The 19,291-nt window shown below is 42.6% G+C and overlaps 1 protein-coding gene across 5 annotated transcripts in view; it reads right to left on the bottom strand.

Annotated features, from left to right (window-relative positions):
- Positions 1-15,180: 15,180 nt before the first annotated feature.
- The window catches only part of LOC107132925 (uncharacterized), a 471,858-nt gene continuing 467,747 nt past the window's right edge, over positions 15,181-19,291 (bottom strand). For all 5 annotated transcript variants that reach the window (XR_009496428.1, XR_009496427.1, XR_001501312.3 and 2 more), the window contains one exon: positions 15,181-15,566. The gene's annotated coding sequence lies outside the window, so the exon portion shown is untranslated. The remainder of the gene's footprint in view (positions 15,567-19,291) is intronic.

Raw genomic sequence — 19,291 nt, 5'->3', positions numbered from 1 at the left:
TATTTATAATTATCATACTGCACCAGATGGCTCAGTGGTAAAGAATCTACCTGCCAAGCAGGAAACATGGCATGATCCTTGGTTTGGGAAGATCCCCTGGAGAAGGAAATAGCAGCACACTCCAGTATTTTTGCCTGGGAAATCCCGTGGACAAAGGAGCCTGGAGGGGAGAAATACCCAGTGCAGCTAAAAAAAAAAAAAAACAACTCTAGTATTTATTTATGTTATAGCTGAAAGTTCCTATCTTTTGACTGCCTTCATGCAACATCTCCTTCCCTCTCTCTTCACCTCTGGTAATCACAAATCTTATCTTTTTTTTTTTATTTTATTTTTAAACTTTACATAATTATATTAGTTTTGCCAAATATCAAAATGAATCCACCACAGGTATACATGTGTTCCCCATCCTGAACCCTCCTCCCTCCTCTCTCCCCATACCATCCCTCTGGGTCGTCCCAGTGCACTAGCCCCAAGCATCCAGTATCGTGCATCGAACCTGGACTGGCATCTCGTTTCATACATGATATTTTATATGTTTCAATGCCATTCTCCCAAATCTTCACACCTTCTCCCTCTCCCACAGAGTCCATAAGATTGTTCTATACATCAGTGTCTCTTTTGCTGTCTCGTACAAAGGGTTATTGTTACCATCTTTCTAAACTCCATATATATGCATTAGTATACTGTATTGGTGTTTTTCCTTCTGGCTTACTTCACTCTGTATAATAGGCTCCAGTTTCATCCACCTCATTAGACCTGATTCAAATGTATTCTTTTTAATGGCTGAGTAGTTGTTTTGTATGTTTATTTTTGAAGTATAATTGACAGACCACACTATGTTAGTTCCTATAATGTTAGTTCATTACAGGTTTCTATACATTTCAAATTGACTATTACAAGTCTAATGATATGTCACCATACAAAAATTTTACTTATTGACATATCCCCCATGCTATACATTTCATGCCCATAACTCATTTATTTTGCAACTAGAAGTTTGTACCTCTTAATCTCTCTCATCTATTTCTTTCCTCCCCAAGTCTCCTTTCCTCTGTCAACCACCTCTTTGTCCTCTGCTTCTGTAACTGTTTCTCTTTTGTTACATATGCTCATTAGTTTTGATTTTGCTGCTGCTAAGTCGCTTCAGTCGTGTCCAATTCTGTGCGGCCCCATAGACGGCAGCCCACCAGGCTCCATCGTCCTTGGGATTCTCCAGGCAAGAACACTGGAGTGGATTGCCATTTCCTTCTCCAATGCATAAAAGTGAAAATTGAAAGTGAAGTTGCTCAGTCGTTTCTGACTCTTAGCGACCCCATGGACTGTAGCTTACCAGGCTCCTCCGTCCATGGGATTTTCCAGGCAAGAGTACCAGAGTGGGTTGCCATTGCCTTCTCCGCCTTTTGATTTTAGATTCCACATATAAATAAAATCACACAGCATTTGTCTTTCTCCGACTAACTTCACTTAGCATAATACCCTCTAGGTCCATTCATGTTGTCTTTTGAAAGTCCATTTTGTAGGGTTGCTTTTACATTACATATATATATTTTTTTTTTTTCCTTGTATGGGTTTATTTGACTCAAGACTTTATTTGCACATCGAAAAGGATGGATGAGATCAGACATAGTATAAAATGAACTATATGACCTGTATATTGCTTATTAAATAATTAAAAACTCAAACATAAAATTAGTAAACTAAAGATGATATTTAGATGTCACTAAGTGTGGTTCCTCTATTTCTTTGCATTGATTGCTGAGGAAGGCTTTCTTATCTCTCCTTGCTATTCTTTGGAACTCTGAATTCAGATGCTTATATCTTTCCTTTTCTCCTTTGCTTTTCACATCTCTTCTTTTCACAGCTATTCGTAAGGCCACCCAGACAGCCATTTTGCTTTTTTGCATTTCTTTTCCATGGGGATGGTCTTGATCCTGTCTCCTGTACCACGAACCTCCATCCATAGTTCACCAGGCACTCTATCTATCAGATCTAGTCCCTTAAATCTATTTCTCACATTCACTGTATAATCATAAGGGATTTGATTTAGGTCATACCTGAATGGTCTAGTGGTTTTCCCTACTTTCTTCAGTTTAAGTCTGAATTTGGCAATAAGGAGTTCATAATCTGAGCCACAGTCAGCTCCTGGTCTTGTTTTTGCTGACTGTATAGAGCTTCTCCACATTTGGCTGCAAAGAATATAATCAATCTGATTTTGGTGTTGACCATGTGGTGATGTCCATGTGTAGAGTCTTCTCTTGTGTTGTTGGACAAAGGTGTTTGCTATGACCAGTGAGTTATCTTGGCCAAACTCTATTAGCCTTTGCCCTGCTTCATTCCATACTCCAAGGCCAAATTTGCCTGTTACTCCAGGTGTTTCTTGGCTTCCTACTTTTGCATTCCAGTCCCCTATAATTAAAAGGACAGCTTTTTTGGGTGTTAGTTCTAAAAGGTCTTTTGGTCTTCATAGAGCCATTCAACTTCAGCTTCTTCAGCGTTACAGGTTGGGGCATAGGCTTGGATTACTGTGATATTGAATGGTTTGCCTTGGAAATCAACAGAGATCATTCTGTCATTTTTGAGATTGTATCCAAGTACTGCATTTCAGACTCTTTTGTTGACCATGATGGCTACTCCATTTCTTCTGAGGGATTCCTGTCCCTCAGTAGTAGATATAATGGTCATCTGAGTTAAATTCACCCATTCCAGTCCATTTCAGTTCGCTGATTCCTAGAATGTCGACGTTCACTCTCGCCATCTCCTGTTGGACCACTTCCAATTTGCCTTGATTCATGGACCTAACATTCCGGGTTCCTATGCAATATTGCTCTTTACAGCATCGGACCTTGCTTCTATCACCAGTCACATCCACAACTGGGTGTTATTTTTGCTTTGGCTCCATCCCTTCATTCTTTATGGAGTTATTTCTCCACTGATCTCCAGTAGCATATTGGGCGCCTACAGACCTGGGGAGTTTCTCTTTCAGTATCCTATCATTTTGCCTTTTTATACTGTTCAGGGGTTCTCAAGGCAAGAATACTGAAGTGGTTTGCCATTCCCTTTTCCAGTGGACCACATTCTGTCAGACCTTTCCACTATGACCCTACTGTCTTGGGTGGCCCCACAGGGCATGGCTTAGTTTCATTGAGTTAGACAAAGCTGTGGTCCGTGTGATTAGATTGACTAGTTTTCTGTGAGTATGGTTTCAGTGTGTCTGCCCTCTGATGCCCTCTCGCAACACCTACCGTCTTACTTGGGTTTGTCTTACCTTGGATGTGGGGTATCTCTTCACAGCTCCTCCAGCAAAGTGCAGCTGCTGCTCCTTACCTTGGACAAGGGGTATCTCCTCACGGCCGCCCCTCCTGACCTTGAATGTGGAGTAGCTCGTCTCAGCCCTCCCATGCAGCGGCCGCTGCTTGGACCTGGGCTTGCTCCTCTAGGCTGCCGCCCCTGACCTTAGGCAAGGGGTATCTCCTCTCAGCCACACTTTTGCGTGGTCCAAATGGGAAAGACTAGAGATCTCTTCAAGAAAATTAGAGATACCAAGGGAACATTTCATGCAAAGATGGGCTCGATAAAGGACAGAAATGTATGGACCTAACAGAAGCAGAAGATATTAAGAAGAGGTGGCAAGAATACACAGAAGAACTGTACAAAAAAGATCTTCATGACCAAGATAATCACGATGGTGTGATCACTCACCTAGAGCCAGATATCCTGGAATGTGAAGTCAACTGGACTTTAGAAAGCATCAGTACGAACAAAGCTAGTGGAGATGATGGAATTCCAGTTGAGCTATTTCAAATCCTGAAAGATGATGCTGTGAAAGTTCTGCACTCAATATGCCAGCAAATTTGGAAAACTCAGCAGTGGCCACGGGATTGGAAAAGGTCAGTTTTCATTCCAATCCCAAAGAAAGGCAATGCCAAAGAATGCTCAAACTACCACACAATTGCACTCATCTCACATGCTAGTAAAGTAATGCTCAAAATTCTCTAAGCCAGGCTTCAGCAATAAGTGAACCGTGAACTTCCAGATGTACAAGCTAGTTTTAGAAAAGGCAGAGGAAACAGAGATCAAATTGCCAACATCTGTTGGATCATCAAAAAGCAAGAGAGTTCCAGAAAAAACATCTATTTCTGCTTTATTGACTATGCCAAAGGCTTTGACTGTGTGGATCACAATAAACTGTGGAAAATTCTGAAAGAGATGGGAATACCAGACCACCTGACCTGCCTCTTGAGAAACCTATATTCAGGTCAGGAGGCAACAGTTAGAACTGGACATGGAACAACAGACTGGTTCCGAATAGGAAAAGGAGTACGTCAAGGCTGTATATTGTCACCCTGTTTATTTAACTTCTATGCAGAGTACATCATGAGAAACGCTGGGCTGGAAGAAACACAAGCTGGAATCAAGATTGTGGGAGAAATATGAATAACCTCAGATATGCAGATGACACCACCCTTATGGCAGAAATTGAAGAGGAACTCAAAAGCCTCTTGATGAAAGTGAAAGTGGAGAGTGAAAAAGTTGGCTTAAAGCTCAACATTCAGAAAATGAAGATCATGGCATCCGGTCCCATCATTTTATGGGAAATAGATGGGGAAACAGTGTAAACAGTGTCAGACTTTATTTTTGGGGGCTTCAAAATCACTGCAGATGGTGATCACAGCCATGAAATTAAATGATGCTTACTCCTTGGAAGGAAAGTTATACCAACCTAGATAGCATATTCAAAAGCAGAGACATTACTTTGCCAACAAAGGTCTGTCTAATCAAGGCTATGGCTTTTCCAGCGGTCATCTATGGATGTGAGAGTTGGACTGTGAAGAAGGCTGAGCGCTGAAGAATTGATGCTTTTGAACTGTGGTGTTGGAGAAGACTCTTGTGAGTCCTTTGGACTGCAAGGAGATCCAACCAGTCCATTCTAAAGGAGATCAGTCCTGGATGTTCTTTGGAAGGAATGATGCTGAAGCTGAAACTCCAGTACTTTGGCCACCTCATGCGAAGAATTGACTCATTGGAAAAGACTCTGATGCTGGGAGGGATTGGGTGCAGGAAGAGAAGGGGATGACAGAGGATGAGGTGGTTGGATGGTATCACCGACTCAGTGGACATGAGTTTGCGTGAACTCCGGGAGTGGTGATGGACAGGGAGGCCTGGCATGGTGCGTGCGATTCATGGGGTCGAAAAGAGTTGGACACGACTGAGCAACTGAACTGAACTGACTGATAGTATGGTTCAGGACTATTGACTATTGACTCTTAATGGGAATGGTGTTGATCCATTCTTAAGCACTGCTGAGCCGTAGATAAGTCATTTTCCCAGCACCAATTTTTGGATACCTGTGCTCATATCATGCCTCTGCCTCAGGCAAGTACTTTCATCTTTTTCTCAGGGATCAGAGAAAACATGTGAGGAAAAGCTCAGAGAAACTTTATGACCCAAGGTCCTGCATCAGTAAACTTAGAGGCAATTTGGCTGAGGGCTGGGGCACAGAAAAAGAGAACACTGAACAATCTTGTTCATCATACAGAAAATGAATGTTCCAGCAAATCATCAATCTTTCCACAGACATTTTAAGAGACTTTCCAGTAAGTGGAGACATACAGTTGAAACATTCCCTGGAAGCTCAGAAAAATTATTGTCCTTTTTGTCCCCGTAATACTGTTAAATAATTACTATGTACCAGGTCTCAACCTCAGCCTTTAATTTTTCACCTTACTAATTCTCCTAACAGCCTTGTAAGTTAACAATTATCATATCAACTCAGCTGAGAAACTGAGTCTTGGAAATTTCAAGTCGCTTTCCCAGAGTCACATAGTTGGAAATATAAGTGGTAAAGCTAAATTCTAACCCAGGTCTGCCTATTCCCAAGCCAGTCTTCTTACATTTATACCATATAAACTCAGAACCTAGGATAGAATAGTAATTGAAAAGAGCTGGCAAAAAGTTACATGTGTCTAATATGAGCCTACCTATTTAAAAACATAAACACATGATTAAAAGAGTGAAAGGGAATATATGAAAGCATTAATAGACCATCCGTCTAGGTTGATGAGACTATCATAAATATGCTAATCAATAATCTCAGATATGCAGATGACACCACCCTTATGGCAGAAAGTGAAGAGAAGTTAAAAAGCCTCTTGATGAAAGTGAAAGAGGAGAGTGAAACAGTTGGCTTAAGCTCAACATTCAGAAAACGAAGATCATGGCATCCGGTCCCATCACTTCATGGGAAATAGATGGGGAAACAGTGTCTGACTTTATTTTGGGGGGCTCCAAAATCACTGCAGATGGTGACTGCAGCCATGAAATTAAAAGACACTTACTCCTTGGAAGGAAAGTTATACCAACTTAGATAGCATATTCAAAAGCAGAGACATTACTCTGCCAACAAAGGTCTGTCTACTCAAGGCTATAGTTTTTCCAGTGGTCATCTATGAATGTGAGAGTTGGACTGTGAAGAAGGCTGAGCGCCGAAGAATTGATGCTTTTGAACTGTGGTGTTGAAGAAGACTCTTGAGAGTCCCTTGGACTGCAAGGAGGTCCAACCAGTCCATTCTAAAGGAGATCAGTCCTGGGAGTTCTTTGGAAGGAATGATGCTAAAGCTGAAACTCCAGTACTTTGGCCACCTCATGTGAAGAGTTGACTCGTTGGAAAAGACTGATGCTGGGAGGAATTGGGGGCAGGAGGAGAAGGGGATGACAAAGGATGAGATGGCTGGATGGCATCACTGACTTGTTGGACGTGAGTTTGAATGAACTCTGGGAGTTGGTGATGGACAAGGAGGTCTGGCATGCTGCAATTCATGGGGTCACAAAGAGTCGGACACAACTGAGCGACTGAACTGAACTGAACTGAAGTGCTTACTATATGCCAGGCACCTTGCTATGGTTATTATATCATTAATTCATTATCTTATTAAATCCTCATGACAACCACTTGAGGCTGATGTGATTATTTTTCTCATTTTACAGAAAAGAAAATGGTAAGTGACTTGCCCAAAATCACATAGCTTGTGAGTTCTGGGCTCAAACTCAATCTCCTAAGACATTGCTCTTAACAATATACTGACACCTGTCACTAATGTGGACATATATTTATTTTTTAATCAGACCGAAAAAAACCACTAAAGATTAAAATGAAATCAGATCTGGAACCAACTTTTTTTCAATGCAAGGTTATTCAGCAAGACATGGGAGCTTCCTAGGCTTGGTCTGTTGTTAACCCTAAAGGTTAGTCTGAGCTGCAAGGCCATTCAGCCTTACCCTGGTCGAGTGCCTACAGGACATGCAACCCTACAGTCACTTTGTCCAGCTGGCATAAACCCTCCTTCACGGTGGCTCAGCTCATGCCCTCTCTGGGGAGGGACACTTGCTGGGTGATCTGCTTCAGAACCAGATTACAGAGACCTAACAGCTGTTGGTTTGGCCTGCGCTTTCTGTGTTTCCAGACTGATGCCTGCCTCACTTCCATACCATATCACTTCCATACTTTTGCTACCAAGTCTTTGGGTCACCTAAAGACAGAATTTACACAGACCGCTTGTAGGTAGCTTTAGAAGGATGGACTACAAAGTCCACAAATCACAGACACAGCTTCCAAAATGGTCAGAAAGAAAGCAAAGTTGCCATCATAATTTCTCCTTGACCAGCTAGTCAGCTCCTGCCCTCTGAACTGGGGACTGGACTCTGATGCTTCAGCACCGACTGGCTCTGTTGATTTCCCTGGTAATGTGTCTGCTCCAACGGCAGGCAGCTGGGGAGTACTCCCCAGTACTGCCTCCCTTGTGGCTTGAGCCTTGACCATAGCAGTCCTCGTGTCTTCAGTTGAACACTGAGCTAGTGTTGCCTCCCTGACACATTCAATGCTGTCCTTCAAGCTAAGCAACTCAGAGGCCTGGACTTCTGCCTCTAAAGTTCGGTGAGGCTGACACCCCTGCTGCCAGCCACTCTGTCAACCAGCTCACAACTGCTCCTGACCTGTGGCTTCCTTCTCATGAGAACTGGTCACACTGATCCACCTGGAGCCCAGGTGTGGAGTTCAGGTGTCAGAGTTGGTTGGTCCTGAGGAAGTCTGTGTGAGTTCACAGCCTCCTGAGACTCTAGTGACTACGGACTCTCTGCAGCTTTTCTCAGGGCAACACAGAGTATTACAGCAACTTTCCGTTTTCTTTACAGTAGTGTCCTTTACAGGCTGATAATATGTTACAAGGGGTGGGGGCAGTGTCTGTTATTAAACGAGTTTGGAAAACTCTACCTCCATTACCTTTATTGGAGATAGTTCACAGTTTGCATTAGAATATCCAAGGGTCTATGACATCCTACCATAAAGAAACCTGCTTACATAGGCTGTACCCAGTGTTCCCAGACTTATTTATAAAGCCACAGTTCACCCTTTTGTCCCCCAGAATACCTAAGGAACCCACATTGGACACCGATGTTTTAATGAACAGTTTGGAAATCTCAGTGGCTTGAAAATGAGCACATGAGGGTAATCATCTAGTTACACCTCCGTCAGGTTACACAAGCCTCTTCACCTCTCTAGGCCTCAATTTCTTCATCTTTAAAATGGGTTTTTGTTGTTGTTGTTGTGTTAGTTGCTCAGTCATGCCCAACTCTTTGTGACTCCATGGACTATAGCTCGCCAGCTCCTCTGTCCACGGAGTTTTCCAGGCAAGTATACTGGAGTGGATTTTCATTCCCTCCTCCAGGAGATCTTCCTGACCCAGGGATTGAACCCGAGTCTCCTGCATTGCAGGTGGATTCTTTACTGTCTGAATCACCAGGGTGCCCATAAAATGGGGTTTAGATTAAGACTATTTTGAAACTAATCTCGAGGGAAATTCAAAGAATCTATGAACATACCTTAGGAGCTACCTACCTCATGAAGTGGAAGAGAGGTTGGCCTGGAGAGAACCCTCCAGACCCCCTACTCCCCACTCTTGACATAGCTTTGTTGAAAGCTGTTTTGTGTATAATGAAGTGGCCTTATCAGGGAATCTTTAGAAATGCCTTTTGGGAGAGAAGGCGTGGGAAAGGGACAGACGAAGGGAGGTAGAGTGGGAGGAGACAGATTACTGTCTTGTTCCCCTGGTTCCCATACTTGTGCCTCACTCTCCCAGCTTGGACATTGGTTTACAACCCCCCTCAATCTCTCTGCCATTCAAAGGCTGGATATGACATGGTCAGACACCCCTGTTACCACCAGCAAACCTCTATTTCTCAAGATGAGGCATACAGAATGGTCATATGCTTATTTAAATGCAGATTCCTGAGCTCCACCTCAGACCTATTGAATCAGAATAAGGGGAGAGCAGAACCTAAGAATCTGCATTTTAACTCCAGCTGATTGGCAGAGATTCTGAAGTTTCAGATCCACTGCCAAGACCTTGGGAGCTGGTAAGTTTCCATCACGCTAGGCATTTGACCCCCTCCCTCCTGACAAGGGTTACTCCCCCGGCAGGTGCTAGAACTCAGCAATGCTCCCTCTACAAATGCACTGCGTGGGCTGCAGGTGCATCCCATAAGCCTGACCAGAGAACACTGAACATGCGGCCAGGGAATAAAGGTCCAAAATTGGTTGTTAGAAAAAGAAAGTCTGATAAATACATTACGATATATAAAATAACTAATAAGAACTTGCTGCGCAGCATAGGGATCTCCACTCAATACTCTGTAATGGTCTACACGGGAAAATAATCTAAACGAGAGTGGATATGTGTGTATGGATAGCAGATTCACTTTGCTGTACACCTGAAACTAACACAACATTGTAAATCAGTTATACTCCAATAAAGATTTTTTAAAAAAGAAAAAGTCTTTAATGCATATAGGACGTTAAACAATTGTCAAAAACAGCGTTGGCACCAGAGAAGCGAAAAGCAAGCCATGGAAGGTCTGCATGGCCAAAATGAGAGAGAACACCACGCTGAATTCCAGAGATACAGATCAATGCCCAGATGGGATTTGTTCTGTCTTTTTAAATTTTTTGTTCTGACTACGCGTTTGTGTATTACCAGCTTATGTTTGCAACAGTGGGACAAATCTGTTGAAGAGATGGCAGGAAAGCAGCAGACACAGGTGGAATCAGAAAGACTTTCCTCCCTCTTTCCATTGAATGCTGGCTCTGCTGCTCACACACTCTGTAGGTTAGGTACTTGCAAAACTAAGGATCCGTAAGCCTCGTTAAAGGGCGTGTAAGTGTCCTCGTCTGCGCTGGAGATAATGATGACAGTACCTGCAACATTAAGGCCACTATGACGAGTCAATAAAGAAATGACCGGGCAGGCCTTAGCACTGGACTCCATACACATTTAGATTTTTATTATATGCCTCAGATTTCCAACAAGGCCTTTACAAATTCTTATAGCAGATAAAGTTCAAAACCTTCCTAGATGGTCAGAAGTTATTGAATTGGTCAGCAGCTACTGAATTGAATTTTGCAAGTAATGAAAATACAGAAACTCGGGTTTCTGGTATAAATTGAGGAGAGCATGGATTTGAAAGAGATGTAGGTGCCTTTCATACTAGTTCACATACAATTGAGACAGACAAGCGGTTTCTTACTTGTTCTAGTGGAATTGTAACAGAGTAAAACAACCAATAGCACAAATCAACCAATTTTCCTCATAAGCAGGGGGAAAAACACCGAATTCCAGGATGAATACTGGAAGGTACAAATAGGCATCAAAGTTCTGAAATGGCACTCACCCTTCCTTAATAGGAATACGCTTCTTTAACTGCTATCCTCGCTCCTGACTTGTCCTGGCAATGCTCCCTTGCTTTCTGGATTGTCATTCTAAAAGCCTGATGTACCTTAGAATCACCTGGAGGGTTTGTTAAAACAGAGATTTATAGGCCCATCCACAGCATTTCTGATCCAGGGAGTCCTGGGCAGGACCTGAGAATTCGCATCTTCACAAGTTCCAGGGAGGCTCCTGACTGAGTCCTCATTTTCAACAGCACATACTTAATTCCATCCCTTAGGAGTCACTCAACCTCTTTATGCCTCAGGTGCTGCATCTATAAACTGGGGATAAGAACATTTACCTCACTGGATTATTGTGAGGATTAAATTAGTTACTCCTTAAAAAGTGCTTAGAACACTTTCTGTAACTGTTAAGCCCTCCATAAATGTGGGCCTTGGTTCAGAGAGAGAGCTGCAGTAAGGAAGTGCTCTACTAATACAATCCTCCATGCTTGCTCTATGCAACTCAAGTGGTCCCACAAAACAAGTCTCTTTCTCCTTGTGCTCATTACATCAAGCTAAATTAAAAATAACAACACCTAAAATTTATTGAGTACTCACTATGCACTGGAGAAGGCAATGGCACCCCACTCCAGTACTCTTGCCTGGAAAATCCCATGGACAGAGGGGCCTGGTAGGCTGCAGTCCATGGGATCGCTAGGAGTCGGACACGACTGAGCGACTTCACTTTCACTTTTCCCTTTCATGCATTGGAGAAGGAAACGGCAACCCACTCCAGTGTTCTTGCCTGGAGAATCCCAGGGACGGGGGAGCCTGGTGGGCTGCCATCTATGGGGTCGCAGAATCAGACACAACTGAAGTGACTTAGCAGCAGCACTATGTACTAGGCATGCTAAGCAATTTACATACATTCTTTCTGTCACTTTCACAACAATCCTGGGAGGTGCAACTATAATCCCACTTGTGCAAATGAGGAGAATGAGGCTGCAAAAGTACCTAAATATCTTAAGTATCTTGTGTTGTCTCACAACTTCTAAGTGTCAAGACTGGGATCTGAACCCCGAAACCCATGAATGCAAAGCCCATGCCCTTCATCAGCCCAGATGAAACAAGTAGGTTTCATTGTCCATCATCTCATCTGCTAAGAGCTGCCTGGGGCACAGTATTCTGAGGCATAAATATCCTGGCTTAAGAGGAAGGATTGCTAGAATTGATTAGACATATCTAGCTGCCATGCAAGCTCGTGGGGGTGGGGAGGAAGTAAAAACATAGACCAGATATTTGCTGTCCCTGCACTTTGCTATGGCAACACAGATGGTGGTAAAGGTTTCCTAATTTTATTGACGATTATATTTAAATACACACAAATCAAGTGAATGCTCTCAGGAGTTGCTAATGATTTCAGATCTGTAGTCCGGCTCCCCTGCCCACTGTAATTTAATTCACATGGTATTTCAGTGCATCCCGACAAAGGCAAATAGTTGTGTGACTAAGAGTCATCTGTAGACGATACAGAACCATTGTTCTTTGGTTTTATCCAGTGGGGATATGGTGGTTGAAAATTGTCATTAGACTATCTGACATGATTAATAAATATTCTAGCAAGCTTTTGGATAGTATTCAAGGATTTAAAGGGGAAAGCAATATTCTGTTTTCAGGTAAAACACAAAAAAAAACACCAAAGCTTTAGCCTCCTGAAGCTGACTCCTGTTGGTGTTAAGATATTTTCCAACTCCCTTAAGCCCAGGGTTCTCAAATTTCAATACATGGGGAAACTGACATCAGGAAGTTTGTTTCAAAGATTTCTAGTTCCCTGCCCAGGAGATTCTAATCCCGAGGGTCAGGGATGGAGCAGGGTAGTTGCACGGCAAATAGGTACCACAGGTCCTAGGACAAGACCTGGGAAGCCTTGCCTTAGAGGACAAGGACAATCCTGCCTGCCTACAGAGGACCACGGGCAAAGAGGGGGAGCCTCTGACTTCAGTTTTGATTTCTGACCATTCTAGTACATGCTGTAGAATAGGCATTCCTTCTGTTTTTCAACAGGAAGAAAGCTTTTCTATTCAAAACATATCTTAGACATCACTAGATATCAGTTGAGAAGATGAAGAATGGCAAAAACTACAATTCATTTTGTAGTTATTATAGATAAATATGTATATATTTGCCACAATACTATACAAATAGATATTTGAGAAAGAGGAGAAACTCTGTGTAAGAGACAGTGTTTAATTCATCTGTATGAAATGTTCTGTGCACATACAAATTTTAAATCTTTTACAGCAACTCTGCAAACCTTTCCTCACTGCTCCCCCCAATCCTGCCTGCCTACAGAGGACCATGGGCCAAGAGGAGAAACCCCTGACTCCAGTTTTGATTTCTGACCATTCTAGCACAGCTGTCCCTTGGTTTGTAGATGAGCCATCACTCACTGGAGAAGGAGAGAGGAAAAATCACCCTCATGGAGCCCTTATAAGACAAGTGTGGATCCACGTTAGCTGTTTCACATACAATTCCTTCTTCCAGCATCAGCACTAACACATTCCAAACCCAAATTTGATTAATAAATTCTCATTTTACTGTAAAGTCAGATATCTCCATCCCTTATATCTCAGTTCCAGTTCCTATGTTTTTTAAGGCTAAAGCTCACATTTGTAAGCAGTATTGAGTCTGAAAAAGGTGTTGGGTATCTACCGTGAGCAAAGCACTATGTTGAGCACCATAAAGAACTTATTAAAAATCAGCTTGGATTGAATACTAGGGTTCTTGTCATTAAAGAAATATTCATTTGGATATTTTTGGATGGTTTTTATTCTGTTGTCAGATTTAAAACTCTTCTTGTCTTTAGAAATGGAAAGGTAGGAAAACAGGATTGTCTTTTCTTTATTAAGAGTTACTCAGTTCCAACAGACGTGGTTTAAATAAGATTATGATCCCAATTTCCTTTTGTTTATATGCACATTAATTTTGGCTGGGTTTCCCTGAGAAATCCCTGCCTAGACAGTGGAAGGTGTTGGTCTAAAATTCAAAATTTCCAGAGAAAATCTATAAAGCACACGTGAGCAGAAATAAACAAGGAACGTATGTAAAAGACAAAGACAGCACAATGATCAGTAACCAGGAAGTGCTTGCCCGTGTCTGTCGTTCCTGGACTGTGTCGTGGCTGGACATGGCGTGTTTGTTTGATATTGTTGTAAATGGTAACAATGAGGACTTGGACTGTGCTGAAAGCCCAAACTTAATAATACAAGGAAAAAGCACTCAGAAAGCTATCTTAATTGACTCTGATGTTTTCTGGGGGACTGTGCTCAGATGTAAAACCACTGTGCTCATAGATGATTGAGCTGTAGTTCATTAAGAAATGCTTGAAGGGTGATGAGAAAGGAGAAAATGAGAACTGCTTCATTGGGGGAAATTTTTTTTTAATGCTATTTGTCTTCATGACACCAAGGAGAAGCACAAGGAGATTCAGCAGCTGCATTCAGTTTGTGATGACCTTTCACCTCCGTTGATCTCTGACCTGGCTGTTTCAATCACACAGATGCAGCAGCTCGACAAGGAGATGTTTAAGGAGACAGTTTTCCTTTGTAGTGCAGTGGGAGGAAAAGAAGTTGAGAAGACAATCTCTCCAGCAAAACAAATTGCTTCTGTGCTTCAGCTGACAAAGGGTTAACAGACCATCAGGCCCAGTTTCTGCTCAGCAGTTTAATTGCTGCAGGCCAGGAAATATTGGAGGGAGAGAGGGCTGTTACTGGGGACCTCATTTTTCAAAGACCTGTCAGAAAGCTAGGCCACTGCACAAGTTTGATATGCAAACCAGAAATTGGGTCTCTCTCCCAAATTCAAATGACTCAGGTCCTATGGACCTGCCCTTCAGCAGGAATTCTCTAGGTGTTGGCCTCCAGGATCCTTTTAATCTGTTAATAGATGGTTTCCCCAAAGAAGCACACCAGACAGAGAGTGTGAGGGTGTGTGTGTTTGTGTGTATGTGACTTTAAAGCAGGGTTCCTAAGCTTTAGGATGCTTCAGAACCGCCTGGAGGACTTGTTAGATAGTGTTCAGCCCACACTTCTATATCTGTTTCAGCAGATCTGGGGTGTGGGGCAGAAATCTGTATCTCTAGTAATTCTGAGGTATGCTGTTGCTGCTGGTCTTGAGACCTCTGTGAGAAACAGTGTTCTAAAATACACTTTCCACTGTCTTCTTTCTGCCGTAATAACTACACTTACACACACACACACCAAGATAATAAATGTTACATATTATAAGTTACAAAAATGCCAACATTATCATTATTAATAATAGCTACTTTGAGTATGCTCTGTGTGCAGTGCTATCAATTCTCCAAGGCAGATATTATTGCCCATTTTTACCAATTAAGGCCTGACCCAGCCCAAATCCAACTCCTAAACCCATGATTTTAACTTCTTTAACATATATCTAGCAAGTAATAAAACAATGAGTTAAAATTAACCAACATGCACATGTTTTTAATCAATGTATTTTCTATATGCTAATAACAAACACGGGCTTCCCTGGTGAGTCAGCGCCTGCCAGTGCAGGAGATGCAGTTTCAGTCCGTAAGTGAGAAAGATGCCCTGGAAGAGGAGATGGCAACCCACTGCAGCATTCTTATCTAGAGAACCCCATGGACACAGGAGCCTGGAGGACTAGACAACAGCAATAACAACATACCTGTACTAACTCTCAGTAGAAGAGTATAAACCTCCATATATCACCTAGAGCTAAAAAAAAGGAATATTGCGAAATCAACCAGCCAAGAAATGCATACTGAGTTCTTCCTGAACTTGAGGACCACAGGACAAGCCAGCTTCCTGATCCAATGCACCTGAAACAAGAAGGGAATAGTCTAAGATTAGTGCAAATGTCGAATGTAAGTGTCACGAGATTTTTTTTCCTGCCTTGACAAACAGTAGTAAGTGCAAAAGATAATATGGCACCCTAGCAATGTCTTAGAGCAGTGGTTCTCAAGGTTTACCCAGTCTCCCGGAGGGCTTGTCGAAACTCATACAACTGCCTTCCACTTTCAGATTTAATAGGACTTGTGAGAGGCCCAATAATTTGCCTTGCTAACAATTTCTCAAGTGATGCCGAAGCTGTAGGTCCAGGGACCACACTGTAAAAAATACTGTTTTAAATGAGGCTTCCTGGATTCTGATCCAACTTTTAGGCATGGATTCAGCAGACCACTGCTGGAGTGACTCCCATGTGTAAAGCTTCTTTCTAGCTCTGAGAATAAAGCTGTAAGCCAAACAGACAAAATCTCTGCCCTTACTGGGCTATCTAGGAAGGACACTGACAGGAAATAAGAAATTCATAATGTAACAGGTGATTTGAAAAATGGGCAGATAGAGGACTCTCTTAGTGCATTCACCTCTCTTGAGAAGATAATATCCATCAGAACAAGCCAGTGTAAGCATCTTGGTGACGAGAGTTCCAAAGAGGAAGTACAAAGGCCCTGAGACAGAAATGTGTTCAAAGAAAAAGTGAATTCAAAGAAAAGCAAGGAGACTAGTGGCAGAGGGGTTTGTGCAAAAGGAGAATGGTAGATGAAATTCAGATTTAACAGGAGTCAACTTTCTAATAAACACCAAGGCTCAGAAATGACGTCTCAAGTGCAATTACTTCTAAAGCTCATCCATCTTTTTCAGTTTCTCATCAACACTATTTTGGTGTGAGATTTGAGAATAGACATGTTCCCTGAAGCAGAAAACAAAGAATACATCCTCATAGGAAAGGTTTCGAAGAAGGCAATGGCACCCCACTCCAGTACTCTTGCCTGGAAAATCCCATGGACTGAGGAGCCTGGTAGGCTGCAGTCCATGGGGTCGCTAAGAGTCGGACACGACTGAGCGAATTCCCTTTCACTTTTCACTTTCATGCGTTGGGGAAGGAAATGGCAACCCACTCCAGTGTTCTTGCCTGGAGAATCCCAGGGACGGGGCAGCCTGGTGGGCTGCCATCTATGGGGTCGCACAGAATTGGACACGACAGAAGCAACTTAGCAGCAGCAGCAGGAATGGCAGGAAAGGTTTATTAGGCATGCTTGGAAACAGAGCTTTGCATGATTTTTATTGAAAAAAATCATGTCACCCTCCTAAACAAGACCCTGAGTCAAGCTTACATACTGAATATGCAAATGGAGGAAAGAATTGAATCCAAAGAGGAAAGGGAAGCTCTTGATGACAGACAAGATATGGAGGGCAAAGGAGGGAAAGAATGGATATGCATGGCTATGAATGAGGATTTAGAGAAGGAAAGGAAATTACACGAGGAGGACAGCGAGTCTGGCTTTATACCTAAGTCTCTGTGAATCTAGTGGAAGTGCGTGTTTGTGTGTGTATGTGTGTGTGCGTGTGTATACATACGCACACTGAGAAGTAGGGGAGATAATAAGACTTGGAGAAAAGTCATCGCTGAACACAAACAGATGACAAATGAAACCCCCTAATTAAATATGTTACCTGAAGAAGTGAGCATGGAGGGTGGAGAACAGAAGGTGGGGACTCAGCCCTGGTGCAGAGAGATGACCATGGGAGGAAGAAGAGATACAGAATCAACAGCAGGGTACCAAAAGTTCACAACAGCCCACCCACCTATTACCCTGAATTACTGTTTCTGACAGAACTGCAGCAAACACAAATCGGGAAAAGGCTAGTTCTTCTGTCCTTCAAGCATCTGGCTTTGCAAAAGGGAGCTCACATTACAGAAAACACTTCATCCCATAAATAAGTCAGACTCAATTATTTTATATCAAAACAATATCTTAGCTTTTAACAAGCACAACTGCCAATACACAGAGTCTCGCATTGTGAATCACTATTTGCTCCTTCCTACACTTTCTAATTTCCTGCTAAGGAGACAGGGCTGAATGGGGTCATTAATCTGAATTAGAAATACTGTGACCTGCTCTGCACTTTGCTTGCTAACACTGTGATGGAGCTGGATCTGTGGGGGGTTTACTTTCCATTCAGTTCTGAGGAAGAGATGGAACAGAGAGATGGAGGGAGATTCTGAGTGAGTTTTAACTTGTAAGCCCTTTTTAAATTCCAGATACAATTTGGGCGTCTCACTATGGGGCTTTGAAATCATTGCTGTTATCTCAATGCTTTTACTGGAAATGGCATCAAATGACAAACTTCACTCAGCCTCTGTCTGGGTTCTAGAAGGCTCACCTACGCAGCCTAAAATTATATGCTGGCTTTATTAGAAAAGGGGAAATGTATGTATCTTGCTCAAACTACTGCACAATTGCACTCATCTCACACGCTAGTAAAGTAATGCTCAAAATTCTCCAAGCCAGGCTTCAGCAATATGTGAACCATGAACTTCCTGATGTTCAAGCTGGATTTAGAAAAGGCAGAGGAACCAGAGATCAAATTGCCAACATCCGCTGGATCATCAAAAAAGCAAGAGAGTTCCAGAAAAACATCTATTTCTGCTTTATTGACTATGCCAAAGCCTTTGACTGTGTGGATCACAATAAACTGTGGAAAATTCTGAAAGAGATGGGAATACCAGACCACCTGACCTGCCTCTTGAGAAACCTATATGCAGGTCAGGAAGTAACAGTTAGAACTGGACATGGAACAACAGACTGGTTCCAAATAGGAAAAGGAGTTCGTCAAGGCTGTATATTGTCACCCTGTTTATTTAACTTATATGCAGAGTACATCATGAGAAACGCTGGACTGGAAGAAACACAAGCTGGAATCAAGATTGCCGGGAGAAATATCAATAACCTCAGACATGCAGATGACACCACCCTTATGGCAGAAAGTGAAGAGGAACTCAAAAGCCTCTTGATGAAAGTGAAAGTGGAGAGTGAAAAAGTTGGCTTAAAGCTCAACATTCAGAAAACGAAGATCATGGCATCCGGTCCCATCACTTCATGGGAAATAGATGGGGAAACAGTGGAAACCGTGTCAGGTTTTATTTTTCTGGGCTCCAAAATCACTACAGATGGTGACTGCAGCCATGAAATTAAAAGACGCTTACTCCTTGGAAGGAAAGTTATGACCAACCTAGATAGCATATTCAAAAGCAGAGACATTACTTTGCCAACAAAGGTTCGTCTAGTCAAGGCTATGGTTTTTCCTGTGGTCATGTATGGATGTGAGAGTTGACTGTGAAGAAGGCTGAGAGCCGAAGAATTGATGCTTTTGAACTGTGGTGTTGGAGAAGACTCTTGAGAGTCCCTTGGACTGCAAGAAGATCCAACCAGTCCATTCTGAAGGAGATCAGCCCTGGGATTTCTTTGGAAGGAATGATGCTAAAGCTGAAACTCCAGTACTTTGGCCACCTCATGCGAAGAGTTGACTCATTGGAAAAACTCTGATGCTGGGAGGGATTGGGTGCAGGAGGAGAAGGGGACGACAGAGGATAAGATGGCTGGATGGCATCACTGACTTGATGGACGTGAGTCTGAGTGAACTCTGGGAGTTGGTGATGGACAGGGAGGCCTGGCGTGCTGCAATTCATGGGGTCATGAAGAGTCGGACACGACTTAGCGACTGATCTGATCTGATCTGATGTATCTTGCTGGCTTAACTG

This window comes from Bos taurus, chromosome 11, assembly GCF_002263795.3.
Source record: "Bos taurus isolate L1 Dominette 01449 registration number 42190680 breed Hereford chromosome 11, ARS-UCD2.0, whole genome shotgun sequence".
Classification (NCBI taxonomy): Eukaryota; Metazoa; Chordata; class Mammalia; order Artiodactyla; family Bovidae; genus Bos; species Bos taurus.
The sequence above is the reverse complement of the archived record's forward strand: the minus strand, read 5'-3'. Positions and strand labels throughout refer to the sequence as shown.